This window comes from Epargyreus clarus, unplaced genomic scaffold (genome assembly GCF_041222505.1).
Source record: "Epargyreus clarus isolate Ecla_fem2 unplaced genomic scaffold, WU_Ecla_fem_2.2 ptg000016l, whole genome shotgun sequence".
Taxonomy (NCBI): Eukaryota; Metazoa; Arthropoda; class Insecta; order Lepidoptera; family Hesperiidae; genus Epargyreus; species Epargyreus clarus.
The window spans coordinates 4,599,812-4,613,867 of NW_027332224.1; the positions used below are offsets into that span (position 1 = coordinate 4,599,812).

At 37.1% G+C, this 14,056-nt stretch overlaps 1 protein-coding gene and 1 long non-coding RNA gene across 2 annotated transcripts in view; both read right to left on the reverse strand.

Annotated features, from left to right (window-relative positions):
• The window catches only part of LOC140748461 (uncharacterized), a 53,507-nt gene that overhangs the window by 32,737 nt on the left and 6,714 nt on the right, over nucleotides 1–14,056 (reverse strand). The window lies entirely within an intron of this gene.
• qsm (Zona pelucida superfamily protein qsm) overlaps nucleotides 1–14,056 on the reverse strand; it is a 52,858-nt gene that overhangs the window by 31,237 nt on the left and 7,565 nt on the right. The window lies entirely within an intron of this gene.

The following is a 14,056-nucleotide window of genomic DNA, read 5'->3' on the forward strand; positions in this document are numbered from 1 at the left end:
CACCTCTGATTTTTCTACATTCCGTGCATATTAGTAATCAATTATCACTATAACGATGAAGGAAAACATCGTGAGGACCTACATACCTGAGAATTCCTAAAAAAGATCTCAAAGGTATGTGAAGTCTACCAATACGCACTTGGCCAGTGCGGTGGACTATGACCTAAACCTTAACTTTGAGAGTGAGACTTTTGCCCAGAAGTGGGACAATAATGTGTCAAGACGTTGTAGTGCCTAGAAAAACCACAGATAATATTAGTTCTAAACTGTGTCATGTCTATTTTAGTCTGTGGTTGAGTTTGCATTACAAAAGGCTGCCTTTAGTGTCTTTGAAAGTGAAATCAGAAACTAATAGCTGTAGAAAGTGTGCTTTGTACCTTTTGAAGTTGTAAACCTATTGTAATGACTGTCGCATCCTGATATGTTGGTAACAAAGATGCCGTGTAAATCTACGACACGACACGACACGGTGCAAAAGACGTAATAGTGTCGTGATAGAGTTAAATCATTACGGCATTATATTATATCGTGGTACTTTACGACGAGTCGGAAACTATATCGTGTCCTGGAAAACGACGACGTGTATGATAAATAAAAGCGTGTTTAAAAATACGACACGAGGTCACGATAAGGCTAAAACAAATGCACGAAATGACGTCACATTGTGTGACTGCGACGTCGTACACGAAATGATGCCGTGTCGTGGAAATCTACGACGTCTTAAAGATCGTATATTTTGACAACATACTAGGTCGTGTCGTGTCGTTAAAAATATAAGTATGTGGTACTATTGAGAACGAAAAGTTCTACTGAGATCAAGACAATTTAATATTTATTTCAATTATTTTATAATCACAGATAAATCTCCATTTTCTTATTTGTATAGACGAACTCTACTAGTTTTTGATGATGTCATAACACTAGTACATATTAGTCAGAGGTAAAATTATTGCGAAAATTACGGTTTAAATAGCGATGACATAATGGAAAGAAAAATGTTTGATTGAAATACAAGTAATAAGCAATGAATTATAATAAAATACATCCATCATCATCATCAACCTATTACTGTCCCACAGCTGGGCACGGGTCTTCTCTCAGAATGAGAAGGATAAAGCCAGACTCCACCGCGCTGGACAAGTGCGTATTGGTAGACTTCACATACCTTGAGATTTTTTTTAATCTCTCAGGTATGCAGATTTCCTCACGATGTTTTCCTTAATGACCTAGCTGGAACGCCTTGGAACAGTATGTCTCCCTTACCATATCTCAAACCAGAACACAGCAGCACTTAATACTGCTATTATAACAGAAATAGGTATGGCGGTAGTGCCGCCGGAGTCGAATCACGAAGGGTTCTACCACCTTCAAATGTGTGCCAAAGAACGAGACATTCTTACATACATACATACATACGCAAAACATAACCCTTCCTTGCAGTCAGGTAAAAAAGATATCATGGATAGAAATACGCGGCAAATATGTGTATTTATAGTCGCCATTGTGGAAAAAGCAAGGCGGGAACGCGTTCTATTTTTAAACCTGTGTATTTTTTTAATGTCGCGTCCGCTTAGTGTTGCCAGTATGTAACTTTATATCCAAGATACAATAACTCGTTGGGTCCATACATACATGTGTATACATTTTTTTTATTTTTTCATCTAAGGATTTTTGTATAAAAAATGTTTTTGATTTTCGATGTTTTGCAGTTTTGCTTTTCTAAGAATATTTTTGTCAATACAAAAATGTGTTTTTTAGGAAAAAATGTTAGATTCTTCAGCTGTCCTTTTTTATGCTTCTTACTATTTATTTTATTCACTCACTATATTAGATATTAAACAAACCACAAGTATAAATCTAAGTGCCAGGACAATTATAGGCGACGACACGATCTCAACATTTAAAAAATATTGAAATTGAATTAAAATATTGTAGTGTTTACATAATGTCTTAGATAGATAATGATCAAAGCAAACGAACATCCAGTCCACCTGATGACAAGTCACTGTCGTATGGACATCTGTAACAAACTCCATATAAAACAGGTTCCACCTGAAGCCGATCACATGCGTTGCCACTGAGGACCATCTGGTCGCTTCATATGTAAAACTGCCTTGGAGCTTTGGAGGTAGAACCCTTTGTGTTCCGACTCCGGCGGCACCACGGCCACACCAATTTCTGCCTAATAACAGCAGTGTTAAGCGCTGCTGTGTTCTGGTTTGAAATGTGGTAAGGGAGATATACTTTTCCGAGACGTTCCAGCTTAGTCCTCAGGGGTAGCGGCGCATCTGTGGCTCACCTCATGTAGGAATATCCAATCCTGTCTGGGGTTGATTACAAATGTGCAAGGGCGGCAGTAGTCACTTACCATCAGGTGGACTGAATGCTCTTCAGCTACTCCTATATTATAAAAAGTCTTCCCTCTTCCACCGAAGAGCAGAACTGCTTCACGCTAGAAATAGGTGTGACGGTGGTACCTAGATCGAACCATACCTTTGAATATAACCTTATTATAAATGCATATTAAGTTACGTACTAGCAAACACGAAACGGATATGTCATAAAAAATGACACAGATTTAAAAATAGAATACTTGCGTTTTTCCACAGTGGCGGCATTACTGTGTTTTTTCCTGCGCTTTTTACATGTGACCTCGATTTTTAATGGTATCGTTCGCGCCAAACTGCTAGTCCGCTCTGAAGTTGTTGCGAGCAGGTGTAGTCATACAATTTGCTATGGCGACGCGATTCATTTCTATGTTCAGAGCGGACTAGCAGTTTCAAAAAGGTGGTAGAGCCCTTCATAGTTCGACTCTGGCGACACCGCCATACCTATTTTTGTTATAACAGCAATGTTAAGCACCACTGTGTTCTGGTTTGAAGGGTGTGGTAAGGGAGACATACGTTTCCGAGGCGTTTCAGCTTAGTCCTCAAAAGAACCAAGATTGTACCTGACATTAGGTAGGATTCTGAGCCTATCTGGGATTAATTACAAATGTACTGCATGCTGGTTTGCTATGTCTACATTAAAATTTTGGAAATTGTAATTTTGATGATTATTAAAATGATATTGATACTGGCATTATAAAGGTAACGATTGCGTTCTAAAAAAAAAAATTGACACAAGTTTAAAAATAGAACGCATTCCGCGCCTTTCCTGCAATGACTTTAATTTTTTCCCGCGCTCCGTCGTTGAAGCTTACGTCTTTAAATTGTAACTAACGAATTATTTTGATGATAAAATAGATTGCAGCATTTATAATGATTATTGTAGGCATAGATTAGTAAAGATTACTCACTCCTAACAAGAAAATGTACCCAGTTTTGAGAATAGAAAATAGTTGCGTAAAAAAGTTTTGCCACGTCTCCGTGCTAAAATGTCCCTAAAATATTGGAAAGAATTATTTATTTATTGAAGAAAATGTAAGCTTTTGACTTAAATTAAAAATAAAGAGAATACAAAGAGACAATTAAATATCCGTGCATGTTTCGACAACATAAAACGCAAGTAAGTAATGTTTTCTTAGATCTCATTACTTCATAGAACCACATAACGTTATGCCACTTAATAATTCGCATAACGTTTCGCATATGCGTGCAATACAAACCGTGCATCGTGAGCACGCATATGCAAATAGATGCAATCTTTAGTGCACCTGCTTAGAAAATTTAATGAATGTCGTCTACACTTCGGAGTAAAAATAAATATAGTTTAAAAACTTAAAACCATGCTAAAATTGCACAAGGAAAATCGTTAATCCTGATTCCTAACGATCCTGATGAGGTGAATGGGATAAAATTATTTAAATCGTGTATTGTCACCGGTTCTTGATAATTGTTCGAAATTTTAAATTAATCGGACCGTTCAAAGTGGGTAAAAATCGAGTTCTAAGATTCCGATACATACATACAGGTCAAGCTAATAAAAGCGTCGTAAATAGACTAATAGTAGACTAAAGTCATCATCTTCATCATCATCAACCCTTTACTGTCCCACTGCTGGGCATGGGTCTCCTCTCAGAATGAGAAGGATTAGGCCATAATCCACCGCGCTGGCCAAGTGCGAATTGGTAGACTTTACGTACCTTTGAAAACTTTTTAAGAACTCTTAGGTATGTAAGTTTCCTCACTATGTTTTCCTTCACCGTTTAAGCAAGTGATAATTAACTTCTAATACGCACATAACTTTGATAAATCAGAGGTGCGTGCCTAGGATATGAACCTCGGACCTCTCGATCAAGACGCCGCGTTTCTTAACCACTAGGCTATCACTGCTTACTCTGCTGACTAAAGTCACTTGAACTCAAATAGCAGTAATAGACGGAAAAGCAGTCAAGAAACTCGGCCTCTTAGTTGGAGGGTCGAGGACAATGCCCAGGCACCTCTGTTTTTTAATACACTTTTATTAGCTTCAGACGTATGTATGTTAGTATGTAACGGAATCTTTGAACATGATTTTAACCCCCTTCAAAACGTCGGATTAACTTGAAATTTGGCATACTTATTAAGGACCGATGACAATTTTACCCGTTATCCTTACTAGGACAATCAGGATCAGCGATTTTTGTTTTCCTGAGACCCGGAAGGTCTGCGTTAAGACCAATAAAGGACCGCTTTTTTTACAATATTTTTTATTGTAAAAAAAGCGTGGGGTGCATGGTGTCAATAGTTATAAATATTTTATTGATAAATATTGAGTAGAAGGATTATCATTTTGATAATATCTTAAAAAGCACCCCACGCTTTTTTTACAATAAAAAATATTTTTATCTTATTTACACTATTCTTGTTTCAAATTTAAAAAAAAATATTTTCTATTTTTTAGTTGGATTTTCTATAAAAAGTGTAATTTTTTTAGTTTTTTTAAACTATTATTTATTTTTCATTTTTTGGTCGAATTTTTTATAAAAGCGTATTTTTTAGTTTTTTTTAACTATTATTTATTTCAAAGTTATGTGCGTATTAGGAATTAGTTTCCACTTGCTATAACGGTGAAGGAAAACATCGAGAGGAAACTTGCATGCCTGAGAGTTTTAAATAATGTTCTTAAAGGTGTGTGAAGTCTACCAAAACGCACTTGGCCAGCGTGGTGGACTATGGCCTAAAACTCTCACTTCGCTGGAGACCCGTGCCCAGCAGTGGAACAGTAATGGTTTGAATAATGTTTATCAAAAATAATAAATTTTAAATCAATACAATTATTTTCATCTAAAACCATTTTTTTCATTTATTAATCCATATAGAATTTTCTCAGAAATTTTAATTTCGTTTAACAATAAAAGTTACTTTCTTATTCATGTTTGTATGGGATAATATTTTAAATCCGGTAAGCAACCTTGCGCAATCAGCCTAACCTTCCTAAACTAATGATTCATTACCACCCACGTCCAAACGGCCTTAGGAGTCGAAATGACACAAATTTCTTTAAATACTGTTTGTAATGCAATGTAATAAGATCGATTTTACAATAACATACGCTTCTAGGGTTATCAACTATACTATTTTTTATAATATAGAAGTAGCAGACGAGCATGCGGTACAACTGATGGTAAATAACTACTGCATATGGACATCTGTCATCAACCCCAGATAATAATCAGTATCCTACCTGAGGTCGGCCACAGATGCGCCGCAGCTCCTGAGGACTAAGTTTGAATGCTCGGATAAGTATGTCCTCCCGAACACACCAAACACATATGTAAGGAAAAGTATGTCTCCCTTACCATGACCCTCATACCAGATCACAGCAGCGTTTAACACTGCTGATATAAAGCAGAAATAGATGTGGTGGTGGTGCCTCCGAAGTAGAACCACTAATAAATTTTAGAGTTCCGTAAAAAAAAAATAAAAAAGAAACGTCCTTATGTCCGTACGTCACGCTATAATAGCTATATCTCTCGAAACGTAATAATTGACATTAGATTTTTTCAAGTTTATTTTGAAAAAAATTGCAACCCTATTTGCTACCAACGTGTTACGTATAAGACGTCGCCCACACATAAAATATTTTCGACCTTATTCCTTTGTTACAATCACTATTTTCGATCAAATCTGGCGAATGTAACCTGACCATACTTAGCTTATATGTCATCATCAATCCACTACTGTCCCACTGCTGGGCTCGGGTCTCCTCTCAGAGTGAGATACGATAGTACATAAGTGGTAAAGTGTCGACATCTGACCCACGTGGCGGAGTGGTTATCATACCGGTCGTGTATAAGGTTCCAAGTTCGGTCCCCGGCCAGACAGATATCTAAATGATGAATTTAGTTCGTTTGTTTGTGTTGTATGTAGTTAGTTTTGTGTTTGCCTATGTATGTGTTCCTTAATCTTTTTTTTAAGCCAAAACAATTTTGATGTGGATGGTTACTATCGAGTGGACTTATATAGTCGTTCAAGTCACTTAAAATATAAATTAGAGAATTATTATAAAAACAAAAAACCCGGGTATAAAAATTAGACTATGCCACTCCCACACTTTAGACGAATCCAACGACACCTCATATGTTAATCCGTCAAGCCGTTTGGGCTGCAGCGTGAAGAATGAGACATACATACATACGCACGAAATACATTACCTTCCACAGTTTACTAAAAAATAGAATAATTAAGTACTTTGTTAAGTGTATATCTTGATTTACGTAGGTGGTCCCTCCTACATGACAAAGCATTGGTTTTTAGGGTTCCGTACCCCTTTGGGTACCCTTTGGTAAAAATGGAACCCTATTATTAAAACTGGTAGTCCGCTCTGAATATAGAAATGAATCGCGTCGCCATAGTAATTGACTACACCTGCTCGCAACAACTTCAGAGCGGACTAGCAGTTTGGTACGGACTATACTAAGCCTCCGCTGTCTGTCCGTCTGTCTGTCAGTCACAGGGCTCTATCTCTGGAACCGTAATAGATAGACATGAAATGTTAACAGAATATGTATACAACCGCTATAGCAATAAATGCTCAATCTTCGAAATAAATGGGAGTCGGCATACAAGAAACCGCTATTTTTCGGCGTTTTCGCTTTATCTACTGAACCGTAATACATTGATAACAATTTTTTTTAAAAACCTTTGGTAGCTATGATAATAAACACTAAAAATAAAAATAAAATTTGGCGGTACGGAACCCTCCATTTGTGAGTCTGACTCGCACTTGGCAACTTATTTAATTTATTCGAGGCAAAGACGTGATTCTTCGAAAAAACAAAATGGCCGATTACTGGCTTGAACAAGGTTGTTAGTATTATCAAATATTATAGTTTCACTATGTATGTAGACTAGTAACGCCATCTATGTCAACTGACGTGATTTATGTTCTGTTCAAATTCAAATAAATTAGTTCGCTTCAATTCGTTGAAAAAACGTGCCGTTTTATTTATAGGTTATGGGCCCAGACCCATATACCTCCTCGCGATAAGTGCTAATTGTGTTGTAATCCGTTTTTCCGTAAAACTGTGGATAGTTAAATAGTTAGCAACGATTGCAGATTGAGGACAAAGTTGTGCGTGCTGGTTTTAAGTTGTGCGTGTTGGACGGTAAAATGGCGGCGAACTCAAATTTTATGGCTAATGTTCCTAAACTGAAAGGACGTGAAAATTATGCAGAATGGTGCTTTGCTGTAGAGAATTTCCTAATTCTAGAAGGCATGCTTAAGTGTATTAAGTCGGAGTCTGAAGAAAAATTAGGAGCTACGGATGATGCAAGAACCAAAGCGAAGTTAATATTAATGATAGATCCGTGTATTTACGTACATATCAAGAATGTAGCAACTACAAAAGAGCTATGGGATAAACTAAGGTCATTGTACGACGATTCAGGCTTTACAAGAAAAATTAAATTGTTGAGACATTTAATTTCTATTAGACTCGAAAATTGCGCTACAATGAGTACGTATGTCACGCAAATCGTAGAAACTGGTCAAAAATTGGCAGGAACTGGGTTTCAAATTAGTGATGAGTGGATAGGCTCATTGTTGCTTGCTGGATTGACTGAGAAATTTTCACCAATGATTATGGCCATCGAACATTCTGGTATGTCAATCACAACAGACGCCATTAAAACAAAATTGTTAGACATGGAACCGGAAACGGAAGATGTAGAGGGCGCATTTGCAGCATTCCAGAGATGTCAAAAATATTAATAAGTTTATGGCTAGAGAGAATAATCAAGATGGCAGGAAATGGCAAACGTCAAAGTCAAATGTCAGTAATGGTGGTAAATAAGTTAAATGTTATGGTTGTAAACAGTTTGGGCATTATCGAAACCAGTGTCCCAATAACATTAAAAACAAAATAAAACCCAACGAAAATACATCAAAAGAAACAAATGCATTTAGTGCTGTATTTTTAAATGGTAGCTACTGCAAAACTGACTGGTATATTGACTCTGGAGCGAGCGTGCATTTGACAACGAACGAAAGTTGGATCTCAAATCGATCGCATGAATCTTTTCCGAAAGAGATAATTGTTGCAAATGACAACATGGTGCCTGTTATATGCTGCGGTGATGTGCAAATAGTTACGTGCACGAAAGATTCCAATTTTGACGTCACAGTCGAAGGAGTATTGTGTGTACCGAGTCTTTCGACGAATCTTTTGTCAGTGAGTCAATTGATTAGCAAGGGTAATTCAGTGTCCTTTAGAAATGATGGTTGTGACATATACAACAGAGCAGGTCACTTGGTGGCTACAGCGCTATTGGTGAATGGAGTATACAAATTAAACACGCAACAAGTTCCATTTACAGCAGCTGCAGCAGTGACTAGTGAGACTTGGCATCGAAGACTAGGACATGTGAACAGTAACTACTTGAATAAAATGGCAGATGCCGTGGAAGGGTTTTCACTTGATAAAAAAGCAGAAATAAGTAAGAGTTCCTGTACTACTTGCTGCGAGGGAAAGCAGTGTCGATTGCCGTTCCCCAGTGCTGGTACCAAAAGTTCTGAGCTATTGCAAGTAATACATACAGATGTGTGTGGACCAATGGAAAATACCTCGCTCGGTGGTTCAAGGTATTTCATAATTTTTATAGATGATTGCAGTAGAATGACTCATATTTACTTCATGAAAAATAAGAGTGAAGCTTTTCAATGTTTCAAAGATTTTAAAGCGAAAGTAGAGAACTTGCTTGATAGAAAAATAAAAATTCTGCGTAGCGATAATGGTCGAGAATTTTGTAATAATGAATTTGACAATTATCTTAAGAATATTGGTATTATTCACCAGAAAACTAATTCTTACACACCAGAACAGAATGGTGTATCCGAACGCATGAATAGAACTATTGTTGAAAAAGCTAGATGTCTCTTATTTGAAGCCGGTTTAGATAAGAAGTTCTGGGCGGAGGCGGCTAATACTGCTGTTTATTTACAGAATAGAACAGTAACACCTGGACTGTCTGACAAAACCCCATATGAATTGTGGACCAATACCAAGCCTGATATTAGTCATCTTAGAATTTTTGGAAGTACTGTAATGGTTCATGTGCCAAAAGAGAAGAGACTGAAGTGGGATAAGAAATCAGAGAAGTGTATTTTAATGGGTTATTCTGATGTAACAAAAGGATATAGGTTGTTCAATCCCAAGACGCAGACAATCTTTGTCAGTCGAGATGTTATTATCATAGAAAAAGAATGTAAACCATGTGATGTGATAATTGTTACAGAGACTGAGCAAACAACTGAAGACAGTGAAGTCATATGCTCGGATTCAGTGGGGGAAGAGTGTCTATCGGAAGACTCATACACTTCTGCAACATATTTAGATCCAAGTGACAGCACATATAGTCCAAATGAAAATGAAAACACAGATGATTCTGGAAGTATTGAAAGTGTAGTATGTACACGTACGCTGTCTAGACAAAGAAGAAAACCAGAAAGATATGGTTATTCAAATATGTGTTTGGAGATCGGAGTGTGTATCGTGCGAGACTAGTGGCAAAAGGTTATAATCAAAAATGTGGTATTGACTACAGCGAGACGTTTTCTCCAGTGGTGAGGCATACTACATTAAGATTATTATTTGCATTAATTACACAACTTAATTTTGACACAGCACATTTGGATGTCAAAACAGCTTTTTTAAATGGAGAACTGGAAGAGAACATATATATGCAAAAGCCAGATTGTTTTGTTTGCTCTGAAAATGATAAGAATAAAGTTCTCAAACTGAAAAAGGCTATATATGGTCTCAAACAGTCCTCTAGAGCTTGGCATAAGAAAGTTGATACTTGCTTGTTAAATAATGGTTATAAGAAGTCTAAATTAGAGCCTTGTTTATATACAAAAATTGTTAATGGTCTTAAGACAATTGTTACTTTGTATGTCGATGATTTTTTCATATTTTCAAATGATAAAGTTGAAATGAAACAGTTAAAAGATATTCTAAGTAATCAGTTCAAAATTAAAGATTTAGGTAAAATAAAACAATGTCTTGGAATGTCTGTTAATATTGATAATGAGAAAAAGGTTGTTACTTTGTCTCAAGAGAATTATATAGAGAAGTTATTGTCTAAATTTAATATGGCTGAATGTAAAATTGTTGATACTCCAATGGAGATTAAGTTAAATGTTGAGAAATGTCAAGAAATGTCTAAAAATCCATACCAACAGCTCATAGGCAGTTTAATGTATCTAGCAATTCTCACTAGGCCAGATATAGCTTATGCAGTGGGATATCTTAGTCAGTTCAATAATTGTCATAGTAATATACATTGGTCATATGCTAAAAGAATATTAAAATACTTAAAAAAGACAAAAAATGTAGGTTTGAAATTTAGTAATTCTGGAAATCTTGATATTAAAGGTTATGTTGATGCAGACTGGGCAAATGATCATGATAGGAAATCATATACAGGCTATTGTTTTGTGTTATCAGGGTCAGTTATATCTTGGGGATGTAAAAAACAAAAATCTATAGCATTGTCAAGTACTGAAGCAGAATATATTGCAATTTCAGAAGCTTGTAAAGAGGCAGTATATCTTAGCAATTTGCAATATGAGATTACTGAAAGAATGTATACTATCAATATAAGTAATGATAATCAAAGTGCACAAAAGCTGTCTGTCAACCCTGTATTTCATAATCGTACAAAACATGTTGATGTTAGGTATCATTACTGTCGGGAAGTAATTTCAAATAACATTGTAAAAATTCAGTATTTGCCTACAGCTGAAATGCCAGCTGATATGCTGACAAAAAGTTTAAATTCTGCTAAACATAACAAATTTATGTATATGTTAGGTATTGAAACAGTATAATATTGTGATAGTGGGGGTGTTAGTATTATCAAATATTATAGTTTCACTATGTATGTAGACTAGTAACGCCATCTATGTCAACTGACGTGATTTATGTTCTGTTCAAATTCAAATAAATTAGTTCGCTTCAATTCGTTGAAAAAACGTGCCGTTTTATTTATAAAGGTAATAGCGGTTATTTTTTATTTTTTCCTTTCATTTACTCATAAGCACATTAAGGAATTATTGTCGCCTTGATGAGCACATAAGGCGACCATCTTTGTTCGTGGCGTTCCAGGGTCAGAATAGAACTACGGTATCCTCTGCCTGTCGTAAGAGGCGACTAAAAGAGGCCTACTGGGGTCGCGGGTGGCCAGAGTGGGAGCTCGAATGTGTGGCCGCATACCGTACACACTAGATAGTTTGGCGAGTTTTGTGCTCACCATGGTAGAGTACGACGGGGCAAGATTCTTAGAGGACTCTGATTGCGTTCCTTTGAAGATCCCAGAGTCAACGCAGCGTCGAGGACGGTCACCGGGGGGGTTTTAGTGTGGTAGGAATCCCACATAACCTCGTGTCGCTCCCACGGCACCACGTACCTTTTGAAGGTATCCCCTTCGTTAACAAAAAAAGGCGGCTATCTTAGATCTCAATGGCAACGCATCTGTGATCAGCTTCAGGTAGAACCTGTTCTATAAATGGAGTTATATATATAGATTTTTTTTTATAACAGTGAAGTAACAAACGACCACCTGATGGTAAGTGGCTACTGCCGTCCATGGACATCGAAGGTTGTAGAACCCTATTTACCTATTTCTGTTATAACAGCAGTGTTTGGCGCTGCTGTATTCCGTTTTGAAAGGTGTGGTAAGTGAGACATACTTTTCCGAGGCGTTCCATCTTAGTCCACGGGGTAGCGGCGCATCTGTGGCCGACCTCAGGTAGGAGTATCTAATACTATCTGGGTTACAGATGTCCATGGGCTCCGTGCTCGTCTGCTACTATTATATTATAAAAAAAATAACTATAATCAACCCCAGATGAGATTAAATTCCTACCTGAGTTTGGCAACAGAAGCGTTGCTACTTCTAAGGACTAAGGAATATGTATGTCTCCCTTATCACACTTCGAACCAGAACACAGCAGCACTACACTGCTGTTATAACAGAAATAAAAAGCGGTTATATTTATATTCTTAATGCAACAATCTTGTTTTTTCTTTTGCATATTACTTGTATTTATCTGTAATGTCACACGTCTCAGCTATATAATCTGTGGTATTTATCACCACAGATAACAAATACATCACGCCACAGACTAGAAAAACCAGTACAATGGTTTCCCAATAACTGGTTGGATATATTTATGTTCATGCCAGTGATTTTCAAAGTGTGAGACCCCTAGGGGGTCGTGAAAGTTAACAAGCTTGCGAAGCCTCAGTTAAAATTAAACTCAATTCAGTAAAAAAACAAAATATATATTTTTTAATACAATTGTACTGAGATACGTTATTCTTATATATAAAATTCTCGTGTCACAATGTTAGTTACCGTACTCCTCCGAAACGGCTTTAGCGATTTTCACCAAATTTTATATGCATATTCAGTAGGTCTGAGAATCGGCTACTATCTATTTTTCATACCACTAAGTTATAAGTTGTTTACCCTTAACATTGTTTATTTATATGGCATCCCAACGTTTGCCGGGTCAGCTAGTTGAATTATATTTTCAGGTTCTTAAATATGACGTATCGAACCGATAGGTAGCTAGGATAATGAAAAAAAAGGTAGGCATTGCAATTTGTATTATAGTAAAGTACAGATAAAAAACTACGAGGGTCCCGAAATATTTTAATTAGCAATTTTTATTATCTCCTAGCTTAGTACATAAGCGAATTGTGCTTTCAAAAATTTAAATACCGCTGAACTAGAAGAGTATTAGGTCGAGAAATGTTCTCATGTACTCAGGTGATCGTGGTCAAAAAGTTTGAAAAACGCTGGTTTTCTCTGTGACTAAATGTGTGGCGGTGGTGCCGCCGGAGTAGTAAAACTAAGTGCTCCTTTAAACTAATACTAATGTGTTGGTGACTAAATTATGACTAAACTAAAAGATCAACAACTTTTAACAATGTTTATCTTCGATGGCAACAAACTCAGTACAATCTCATCTGCCTACACTAATGTGTAGGCAGATGAGATCTACATCATAACATCTGTACAATAAATTAAGCTACCCACACTCTTCAATATTACTTAGGCCAGAAAAACCGGCCAAGTGAATTGACACCAAAGGGTACTTATTACTGTGCAATATTAACACCAGAAGTGGCTGAAACTCGGCCTCTTGATCGCGGGTTCCGAGGTTCTAGTCTCAGGTAGCGGTGGACTAACGCTGTTTGTCCACTGCACCGTCACCGACCCGATACCGATATTTAATCACGGCGCCGAAGTAGCGTACACATACATTTACTATGGGATGACGGTGCTCGGGTGACGGACGTTCGGTGGACAAGCGGCTATAGTAAATGTATGTACGCTACTTCGGCGCCGTCATTAATTATCGGTATCGGCTCGGTATCGTGGTTGGTGGACAAACAGCGTAAGGGTCGAAGGCCCGGGGCGAAAGTTGAATCGAGGCCCCCAGTGTAAAAAGTTGATTTGATTTTACAAAATCAAAAATGTGTCATAGACTTATACACCAAAAAATATGTATGATTCCACTAACCTTTTTTTGGTTTTGACGACCATTTTTTCAGCAACTGTGTTGGGCCCCCAAGGATCGGAGGCACGGGGCTGGCCGCCCCTTCCGAGTTAGTCCGCTGGAC